This window comes from Cryptotermes secundus, unplaced genomic scaffold (assembly GCF_002891405.2).
Source record: "Cryptotermes secundus unplaced genomic scaffold, Csec_1.0 scaffold1339, whole genome shotgun sequence".
Classification (NCBI taxonomy): Eukaryota; Metazoa; Arthropoda; class Insecta; order Blattodea; family Kalotermitidae; genus Cryptotermes; species Cryptotermes secundus.
In genome coordinates, this window is record NW_019731295.1 from 335,508 (window position 1) to 344,878 (window position 9,371).

Genomic DNA, 9,371 nt, shown 5'->3' on the forward strand with positions numbered 1-9,371 from the left:
CCTCTGAAACGTCGGTATACACAATATCTACACGGCGCCACATCCCAGAAGACGGCATTATTTATTAACACAGATGTTATATGCAGAATGCTGCATCCAGCGAACAGATATAAGGAGTCCTACCGACTGTCTTACATTACCGAACTGGAGTGAAACGAAGCTTTAAGCGGATGCTCTACGCTCCAAGCGGAAGCAACAGGAATAGCAGATTTTATAATTTTAATGCAATAACTCCGAAGGCACCAGTTCTACTGCAATAACAATCAAGAATTTACCTTAATGTGGCACAGTTCAGATATTTGCGAACAACGATAAAAGATCGAAACCTGATTCAGGAGGAAATTAAGAGGNGAGGAGCTTCATAACTTGTACTCTTCTCCAGGCATAATTAGAATGATCAAATCAAGGAGGATGAGGTGGGTAGGTCATGTAGCACGAATGAGGGAGACGATGAATGCATATAGGATATTGGTTGGAAAGCGAGAAGGCAAGATACCACAGGGAAGACCAAGGCGTAGGTGGGTGGACAATATTAGAGGGGATGTTAGAGAGATAGGATGGGATGGTGTTGATTGGATAGATCTGGCTCAGGATAGGGACCAGTAGAGGGCTCTTGTAAACACGGTGATGTACCTTCGGGTTACATAAAATGCTGGGAAATTCTTGAGTAGCTGCAGAATTGGCGGCTCCTCCAGAAGGGCTCAGCTCCATGAGTAAGTAAGTAAGTAAGTATGTAAGTAAGTAATTGTTAAAATGGCCCTGCTAAGTAAGCCTCACTGGTTTAATGTTCTGGGCAATTACTCGTATTAGCATCGTAACTTTTCTGATGACACGTCACAACTACTGAGGACATTCACAGGATTGAAACCTATGATCTCGAAGATGGCCGATCACAGTGGCCGCGCGATATGAGGTCTGAACTGTCTTCGCTCTCTCGAACGCTGGAATCGTAGATTCGAATCCCACTCATGGCATGAATGTCTGTATGTGCGTTTATTCTGTGTGGGGGTAGCGGCCTTGCGACGGGTTGATCACTCATCCGAGGAGTCCTACCGTCTGTATAAAAAAGATTACGAAACCGAAGAAGAGGCCAGGGCCCAACAGAGGGCTGTAGAGCCATTGATGAACCAATGAATGATCTCGAAGATGTGAAATTGGCTTGATTGTTATTTAACAACATTGTTTCAGTGGCGAAGGCTACAGAGGTAGCAGCGTCGATGGCCATTTGAATATGAAGAGTCAGCTGGAAGTTGGTCTACCGACGTGAATCGCTGTCCTTGTACACTATACTGAAGGTCTAGACTGGGTTTTTGTTGAGACGGGACACTGAATTACGTACCTGCGTAATTGCAGCTAAGAAACGGGATATAACGAGCGGTGTATCTGTCATACTCGTACGCTTGGAACTAAGCACATTAAGGCTGGTCACTGTAGCCGAGCGGTCTAAAGGTTCGGCCACACAGAGAGCTACGTACGCGACGCACGCTACGTAGGCTATATTCGCTATACGAACAGAAAAATATCTCCCTTTATTGCCAATGTGACTGGCCACACAGACTTCCGTACGCTACGTACGCTATGTTCCCTATGTTACCTGCGTTGCAGAGTGTACACAGCGTACGTAGCGTACGTAGCGAACATAGTGTAGCGCTTTGTATGGCCGAACCTTAAGACATGTGTTGTCTTCGCTCTCTCCGAAACAAGGATCGTGGGTTCGAATCCCACACGAGGCATAGATGTTTGTTATATGTATGTGATTATTCTGTGTTTGTGTTGTCCTGTGTTTAGGTAGAGGCCTTCCGACGAGCTGATCACCCGTCCAAGGAGTCCTATAGACTAAAAATGTTCAATGAAACTGAGAAATCAGTCCTATGCTCCAAAGTGGGAGCGGCAGGAAGAAACAAAACGAATTAAGGCCAGTATCTATCAACACACCTAACTTTATAGAAGTCATCTCAAGGTTGCAATGTTATCCTCCGAATGTTTCGGACAAGCTTCTCAGAGAACAGTGTGTGATTGCAAATATATCGTGCTAATCTGTGGAATATTATTCCGAATTACGCTGTAAAGAAAGGCTTTCTGCTTTCTCTCCTGCCTTAAGCTGCTTAGACGGATTTTTTTTTGTGATAAAGTAATGCAACCAATGTGCACTAATCAAGCAAAGATTGTCCGGCTCGACCCCAACCGAGTCCCAGTTGAGTGGAGCCGAAGTGAAGTCCTGCCAACTGGAGCCGAAGTGGGGTTCTGACTTGAGCTGAAGTTAAGTCTTCCAGACTGGAGCCGAAGTGGAGTTCTGACTTGAGCTAAAGTTAAGGCTTCCAGACTGGAGCCGAAGTGGGGTTCTGACTTGAGCTGAAGTTAAGTCTTCCAGACTGGAGCCGAAGTGGGGCCCTGCCGACTGGAGCCGAAGTGGGGTTCTGACTTGAGCTGAAGTTACGTCTTCCAGACTGGAGCCGAAGTGAAGTCCTGCCGACTGGAGCCGAAGTGGAGTCCTGCCGACTGGAGACGAAGTGGGGTTTTGACTTGAGCTGAAGTTAAGACTTCCAGCCTGGAGCCGAAGTGAAGTCCTGCCGACTGGAGTCGAAGCGGGGTTCTGACTTGAGCTCAAGTTAAATCTTCCAGACTGGGGCCGAAGCGAATTTCTATCGACTTGACCGAAGGTGAGGATTTCCATGCTGCAGTAGAAATGAGGTCTTCCCGACTGAAGTCGAAGTGAGACATCTCCGAATTCAATAGAATTGAAGTCTTTCCGACTGAAGCTGAAATGAGATTCTCCTCACGGACGTCGCAGTGAGACATCTGAACTGGATTCGAAGTGAGGTCCCCGAATTCAATAGAAGTGAAGTCCTCATGACTGGAACTGAAATGAGGTTGTCCCCACTGGAGCCGAAGTGAAAACCTCTGAACTAAATTCGAAGTGAGGTTCTCCGGACCTGAGTCAAGGTGAGGTTTTCTCGATTGGAGCCGAAGTGAGGTGAACAGGTGAACAGATGCGCCTATAGGCTATATGCTAGGAGCTTTTAGAAAACAAAGTGAATGGTTGATCTTATTAAACAATTCAACTCCAAGTCAAGTATCCATTTAAAGAATTGATTTACCTTTTAGGAGACGGGGAATTACGAAGAAGTAGATACAAAAGTCTCACTAAACTAACTGGGATTATATCATATTTTGGGAAGATCCAGAGTGCTTTTGTATAGAAAAACCACATTGCCATGTTTTGTTATTTCTGAAAAAAAATGGAAGAATAGAAAGCAGGGACAAACTGAAGTAATCCTTAGCCTCTATTCCGAGAGTTATCTATATGTTCTTTAATGGTGTCTTTGTTATATTCAGTTTTCAATACGTTACAAGGATATCCGTACAATAAATGAACACGCAGAATTCCTGCGTGTCATGGAGATATGTTAGATTATGATCAGGAGTTGTTAAGATTCATTGAAGTACAGATTTATAACTACCATGAAAATGGAGGCAGCAGGTTTATTCGAAACATTTATAACTGTCTACCATTTTACACGGTGTCACGTCCCAGAAGATTGTAATATTCTTGGAAGATTTACGTTGAGGAACTGCTAAACACAGACCTCAGGGTGGTTACGAAAAGGAAGGCTTGTAGCTACTAAATAGGGAAAGTAAGTGCACAATATATATCGAAATCACCGTTACAGACAGCCCAAGTGATGATGAAATAGACGTAAATAAATCAGTGGGGAAAACTGGAACACAATGTGTATATAGCAACAGCACCAGACGGGAGTCTTGTCGAGCACATAAGATTTTCCTTCTGTGAGGTTGTCCGTTCAAAGTACGATACAAACGACTAAAGATAGCTTATACAACATTTTTAGGTGATCATATTTGCTGAGTGATAACATAAAAATGTGAATAAGTAAGCTAGAAACTCTTCCATAATTTTTTTACTGGCTCTACAGCCCCCCTTGGGGCCCAGGCTTCTGATTTTTTCAGTCTCAAGAATATTTTACAGACGGTAGGACTCCTTGGAAGAGTTATCAGTTCGTCGCAAGGTCGCTACCTAAACACAGGACAACATAAACAAGGAATAAACACATACACAACACGAAACTTCCATGACTTGTATGGGATTGAAGCCCACGATCCAGGCTTTCGAGCGAGCGAAAACAGTGCGTGCCTTAGACCGCTCGGCTACCGTGACTGGATCTTCCATAATTATAAAGAAGGAAATTTATAAGAAAACAACTTAATTAATAAATCACAAGACAATTTAGAAGTAAACAGCAATTGGGAACAAATGAATTTCGTTTTGAATGATAAAATGTCACTTTTACAACGAGACAAATAACAGGGGAAAATGGGAAAACTGACAAGGATATTGTAATAGCGTTTACAGGTCTTCAGAGAGCGTCATGCATTAGAAAGACAGCTTCTGTCTTGAGAAGACTGAAAATACTGTAATATTTTAACGAAATAATGAAAGTCACGCAGAGCAAAGGAAACCGTATTATGCGGGAACCGATACATACAAGTGTATATGGACAAGAAAGTGACATGGAGAATAACGGGGAAAATAGGCTGAGCATGAGAATAAAAGTTAAAGAGGTGGAAAATATATTTATTTGAGAAGAAAAAAGAAATGCAAAAGGAAAATCACCGGAGAAATAAACAGAATACTAGAACAGAGTTAGTAGAGAGTCCGTCGAGTGTAACAATTTGTAGGTCACTTTTTTGATATCACTTCTACCTTACATGTTTCGGTTTGATACAACCATCATCAGAGGCACTTGCTATAACTATGGAAACACTGTTGTTTATGATGTTCACAGTTATGTTTGTCGTGTAGACGCTGCTACAATATGCTGACGTGTAAAAGCACAAAACTTACTAAGATAGTTGAGTACACTATCAAGTTCTCACTTTTCATCCGAAACTGTTTTAAGTTAAAACGCTAAATGTTAAAATATTTAATCTAAAATGCTGAATTCCTCCTTGTTAGTTCATCCCGAAGATGGGAGACGTCAGCTTGAAGTTATATGGCTTATGGTTCGATGTTTCTTATGTGCTGTGTGTTGTGTACTGTAGTACACAACACACAAGGCTTTAAATAACACCAGATGTAGTATTCCTACTGCAGTACACAACACACAGCACATAAGAAACATCGAACCATAAGCCATACAACTTCAAGCTGACGTCTCCCATCTTCGGAATGAACTAACAAGGAGGAATTCAGCATCTTAGATTAAATGTTTTAACATTTAGCGTTTTAACTTAAAACAGTTTCGGATGAAAAGTGAGAACTTGATAGTGTACTCAACTATCTTAGTAAGTTTTGTGCTTTTACACGTCAGCATATTGTAGCAGCGTCTACACGACAAACATAAGTGTGAACATCATAAACAACAGTGTTTCCATAGTTATAGCAAGTGCCTCTGATGATGGTTATATCAAACCGAAACATGTAAGGTAGAAGTGATATCAAAAAAGTGACCTACAAATTGTTACACTCGACGGACTCTCTACTAACTCTGTGATTGATAGTGTAACGGACCAAAAATGAAACAATTCAGAATACTAGAAATTAGCTCTTCAATTATAGGAAAAGAGCGAGAGAATATTACGGAACAAAGATATCAAAAAATAATGCAAAACCACAATTTATAAAGCACATTTGAACTTATTCTAGTAAATAACCCGAAACATTAACATTTATCGAAGAACAATACAAAGGAAAGCCAAGCTGTGGATACTACATGTTTGAGAAAACTGACTGGAAAGAAAGTGACACAGTAAGAAATGGAGCTCTCAACCCAATACCTGTAGGTTTTAAGAGATTTTGGCCACTTGGAAAATATGGCTAGTGTAAGAATACTACCAAGAGGGTTGGTATATAAATTAACAGTGTAGATTTGTATTCTTGGGGTGCGGGACAGTGGCTCTTCTGATCTTACATTGCGTTCCGCTTTTTTGCCGTCTATGTGAAACGTCTTTTAATTTTCTCTCGTTCTTTTCTCTACATGTTTCGGCCTATCCGGCCATCATCAGGTGTACAGGTTGTTGTGGTGAAGGAATCCGCTGAGGCTTTTCGTGATATTTCTTCAGAACTTCCAGGTAAACGCCGGATCAAAACTCGACTAGGCCACGACCACTTCATACCCACTCATTTAAAATTCGTTATTAATCAGCCAGACTACCATTCGACGCTAAATACAGCCTCGTATGAACACTCGAAAACGAACAGCGACACAGAGAGGAGTAGCAGAAAATGTAACCATTCATATTCCGGCTTTAAAACGCAACTCCAGACACCAACACATTCTTAAAAAACGTCTTCTGCCTAATCGCAGCATCGTTGCAACAATAAGTCCTAAAATATCTTAGGTATAAGACATGTATGTCCTATGTATGTATGTATGTATGTATGTGTGTATGTATGTATATCTTCGCGCCATAGCGCAAGCGGTTAGTCGCTGGCTTCCCACCGCGGTGGTCCTGGGTCGATCCCGGGTCAGGTCAAGTGGGATTTGTGGTGGACAAAGTGGCGCTGGGGCAGGTTTTCTCCGAGTACTTCGGTTTCCCCAGCCAATCTTCATTCCACCAATTGCTCCACAATCACCCTCACCTGTCATCGGGGGCTGGTACAATAGGCCAGAAGTGGCCGCAGTACAAGGGACTTAGTCCCACCCCACTAGCAATAAAAAAAATGTATATCTTATGTATGTAGGTACATAATTCAATTCACTGTCTATCGTAAGCTAAGTTCAGTCTTATTATCTCGTCTCTGTCGCCTGGAATTTTAAGTTTGTGAATATTTTCAACATACAGAGTGTTTCACGACTTTAGGGAATAACTGCAGGAGGTGATTTCCTAGGTTTTTGTGATCAAAAAAAGTTCATATAAACATGTGTCCGATTTTGGACGGTTACGGAGTTATGACCGTTTTTTCATTCCCGTACACGCCCCCGTGTGAACCGCGTCTGTCATGTGTCGGGTCGCTATTTTAACCAGGTACAGACAGAGCGTTCTCGTTATCTCGACACTTGAGAGGCACCTAACGGTGGTGGGTTGGTATGTCCGGCGCGGTTCACAACCGAGCGGCAGCATGTGTTGCGGCCGGCGGTGGCATTTTCGAAAATCAGCTTTAAGCACCAATAAATTCAAATTAAAGGTAATTTCACGAAGTTAACTTTACATTCATACTTTAAATGTATCATGTATTATGCTGGTTTATTATTTTGTTCCGTTTATTGCCAGTAATCGTTACCTTCTATTCTGAGTTTAAAACTGTCATAACTCCGTAACCGTCCAAAATTGGACACGTGTTTATATTAACTTTTTTATCATAAAGACCTTGGAAATCACCTTCTGTAGTTATGCCCTAAAGTCGTGTAACACTCTGTATATATTCTGAATTTATTGTTTCGCTTTTACGGGCAAGACGTTCAGCCCTGGTACTACAGTGCAAGATGTAAAGGTTTATGTTACTTGGTCATTATCTTAATTTCCTTTCTACCCAGAGATTTTCTTTCGGATTACGTACTTTTAAAATTTATGCAATTAAATTAAAATTTTCTTACTAAGAATAAAGATACTTTCAGCGCCAGAAGATGGATGTAGATCAGACATACCTTCTGAATATGAAAGCAGGTAATTGTGCTCACTCAGTCACGGCTGGCATCTCCTGGCAGTAGACAGAAACTTCAGTCCTAAAACATAAAGCGGATACACATTAAATTTGAAATAACCAATGGGCATTCTATGCGGTATTTGTGAAGCCGGGCCATCGTAGTTGGTATAGCGATTGGCTACGGACTGGACGACCGGAGGATCAGAGTTCGAGTTCCAGTAGGGTCAAGAATTTTCTATTCTTCACGTCGTTCAGACCGAAATTGGGGCCCTTCCAGCCTCCTATCCAGTGGACAGAGGGGGTTTTTCCCCGGGGGTGAAGCGGCCGGGGCGTGAAGGTGACCGCCCACCTCCAATTAGTGACGAGGTCAAGAAAATATGGATTTATACATCCACTCTCCCATAAGCCTTCATGGCGTAGTGCTTAATTAGTTAAGCACAAGGACAACTTTACCTTTATCTATGCTTTATTTACGTTATATACATAAATATGAGGAACATAACAAGTTCATATCCTTTCGTTCACATGCTTCATCTCCCAAACCACTTGACGGCTATCAAGGAACACTTGGTATAGCTCTTCACAGAATAGATTGAGAATGTCTGAAAGCAGGGCGCTAAGTGAAGAAATATGTCTAGTTTTCAGCATGGAGTCGAGTCTCGTCCTTGGAACATTTCACAAAACATCATTAGGGAAACCGAAAAGCAGACAATGAACACGGGTATGTAGCACGCAGAATCGGATAAGATTATTTGGGAATCCTAGATTTTCATGGGAAGACAATATTAAAATAAATTTTAAGGAAAGAGTGCAGGGGACTGGAAGAAATTCTTCTGGCTGAGAACAGGGTCTACTGGAGGGCTCATTTGAGCAGGGCGATGAAACTTCTGGTTACGTTAAAGCGGAGAGGCTGAGAATATTGGATACAGTGTCAAGGCTTCTGGCTTTCATTTGGGAGATGCTCGCTTCCAATCTCGGCCGGAACATCAACTGCGCTTAATGTGGCTCTTCGTGAGCTTACTCAGTCCATCTTGGTAAATTCCTGGATAATATATCAAGTAAGGCCACGGCAGTTTCTTTGCACGTTATTTCCGATTTGTTGTTCGTAAATCATCGCATCATTACATGATATTATCAGGTTATTACTGACTATAGACGGGGTATGGATTGGTGAATGGATTTATTGGCCACTTACACGTCGTATCTACAGATAAGTGTAACACTATTGCTGATTTCCACACTGAGAATCACTCCACATTGAGCCTTCTGAGTCTGTTTTCACCAGTAACAGCTCTCAACAATGGCTATTCCTCTGCGGTGTTTTCACTAGATGTTTCCTGGTAACGAAGCTTAGCAATGGAGATCCTTCAGCTTCCGTTGGCCGCTGGTTAACATTCCCCAGCTGAACCATCAACTGCCCTGCAGCGCCAATTGTCTTCAAGATAACTCCTAGGCAGAGACTACGCAGAAAAACACAGCCTCTATATTGTTGAGAAGGCGAGTTTACCGCGTCGTTGCACAGCAATGGTCGCGGTGCAGACAACATAGAAAACACCGCTGTAATATTGTTGCGTTCGTGCTCGTTTTCGCGGGAACGTTTTTAGCGAGATGTTCTTTAGAAAGGGGTTGAATAACCCCGTTGTTCTATTGTTGCCTGCGTGTATGTTGCGTGACTTACGTAGCAACGGCCCTTGTTTACAGAGTCACAGCTTAACAACGGGTCTATATGCCACAATATATAATCTGAGCCATTGACAATATCGTT

At 42.2% G+C, this 9,371-nt stretch overlaps 1 long non-coding RNA gene across 1 annotated transcript in view; it reads right to left on the minus strand.

Annotated features, from left to right (window-relative positions):
* Positions 1–7,633: 7,633 nt before the first annotated feature.
* The window catches only part of LOC111866978, a 200,462-nt gene continuing 198,724 nt past the window's right edge, over positions 7,634–9,371 (minus strand). Inside the window, exon 3 of the long non-coding RNA XR_004513284.1 lies at positions 7,634–7,685. This is a non-coding gene — a long non-coding RNA (uncharacterized LOC111866978). The remainder of the gene's footprint in view (positions 7,686–9,371) is intronic.